General features: G+C 67.4%; 1 protein-coding gene across 1 annotated transcript in view; it reads right to left on the bottom strand.

Annotated features, from left to right (window-relative positions):
• Window positions 1-915, bottom strand: part of Pth1r (parathyroid hormone 1 receptor) — a 22,396-nt gene extending 21,481 nt beyond the window's left edge. Inside the window, exon 1 of the mRNA XM_031344425.1 lies at window positions 685-915. The gene's annotated coding sequence lies outside the window, so the exon portion shown is untranslated. The remainder of the gene's footprint in view (window positions 1-684) is intronic.
• Between the last annotated feature and the right edge of the window lie 869 nt (window positions 916-1,784).

Raw genomic sequence — 1,784 nt, forward strand, 5'->3', positions numbered from 1 at the left:
CGACCGGGCTTGTTATTTTTAGCTCCGCGGCAGTGGGCGACAGGGGAGTCGGGGCGGGGCAGGGGGCGCGTTTGGAGTGGCGCGGGGGCGTGCAACTAGGGGATGCCATCCTGACTTTTTGCAACGACGCTGAGCCCTTCGCAGTTCCTGCCGCCAGCTCCGGGCTCTCCCCGCGGCATCGTGGCCCGGCTCTCCGGCTCAGTCTGGACCTCCAGGACCTGGGTGGCCACCCCCTGCACCCCATTTCCCATCCTCCGAACCCGCGCCGCGTGCGCCCGAGCGGCACGGGCGCTTCTGCTGCCCCGACGCTGAGGCTGTCTGTCCGCTTGTCAGTCGGTCCTTAGCTACCGTCCACTCCATCCTCCCCCCCCACCCCGCCCTCGCCGCGCTCCCCGGCTTTGGCCTCTGCGATTCCAGCGGCCCCAAGCTCCGTTTCGGTCACTCCCTCGCTCCCCCCTCCCCTCCTCTACGAAAACATTTGCAAGTTTCCAAAAAAGCCACCGAACTGAGCGGCAGCAGGGCTGGCGACTCCACAGGGCTCCGAGGAGGCGCCGCACGCTGACACGGAGACGGAGCAGCCGGGGCCCGCCCTGGCCGGGTCCCGAGTCCCTCACTTCCCCACTCCGGCCTCCCGCGCCCCGCGCGCCCGACTCCCCCACCCCATCCCCCCAAGCCCCGACTTACTCCGAGCTCGCCGCCGCGGCCCCCGCCTTGCCATGAATGTCGGGGCCCCCCCGACAGCCTCCCCAAGCCAGCGCCCCGTCCGCAGCCCCGGGGGGACTTCATGGAGCTCTCGGGATCCCCCCTGGCCCGCCTGGCCTCCAGAGCCCCCCGCCCGGCCGCTGCTCCGAGCCGCCGCCCGCCTCGCGCGTCCCTCGCCTCGGCGTCTGCCGCTCCCCTCCCCCCGCGGCCCGGAGCCTCTTCCCTCCCCCCGCGCCCTCCCCGGGCCTCCTCCGCCCTTGCCCCCGCCACTGCCTCCCAGGCGGGCGTGCGGAGGACAGAGCCGAGCCCGCGGATCCCCCCCACCCCGGGACATCTCTCCGGAGACCCTGCCCCAGGTCTTTCGGCAGAAGGATGAGTGTTGCGGGGACGCAGTCTAGGGAGCTCGGATATCGGGACCTGAGAAGCGTGGCTGGGACGCTGTCCCGCTTTGGCTTTATTCTTTCCTTTGGAAAAGCACAGACCACCCACCACCCCCCGATCTTTCCGGCCTCGGCTGATGAGCGGGCGGCTACACGAGAGGAGCCACTCGGGAGGCCGCCTAGGATTTCCCGCGCCTCGGGCCGCGGCGCTGTCCGTGCACCCGTGGGGTTCCTGTTCTGGCTATGTGGGGACCCTGGGGAAGCTGCTCCGCCTCCGGCTAGAGCCAGGCAACGCAGCCAACGCCCTCGAGTCCTGCCCCGCCCTAGACTGGTCCTGCATCCTCTGCCCCACTCCTAGTCTAGCGGACCCGAGACTCCCGTGGCGCTTCTTCTGCTTTGGTCTGGACCTTCGTTGGACTCCAGAGGTTCCTTTTCCACTCCGGGTATTTTAAGATATCTCGACCTATTCAGCTGCTTGCCAGGCATCTCCAGTTCTTCGATCTAGCCCCAATTTGGGCGATTCGAGGCTACAAGACTCGGGTTCATCTAGGACACCCACTCTTGTACTTCTCCCTCCATCACGTTATCCCCCAAATGCTGGTGGCTGTCCTCAGACCCTTGACTTGAGAAAAGTGAGAGAGATGGGAGCTAGTGATGGGAATGGAGTTTATGCACTCCACTCTGGACACCAGAGGTCTAGAC

Source organism: Mastomys coucha, unplaced genomic scaffold (genome assembly GCF_008632895.1).
Source record: "Mastomys coucha isolate ucsf_1 unplaced genomic scaffold, UCSF_Mcou_1 pScaffold23, whole genome shotgun sequence".
NCBI lineage: Eukaryota > Metazoa > Chordata > Mammalia > Rodentia > Muridae > Mastomys > Mastomys coucha.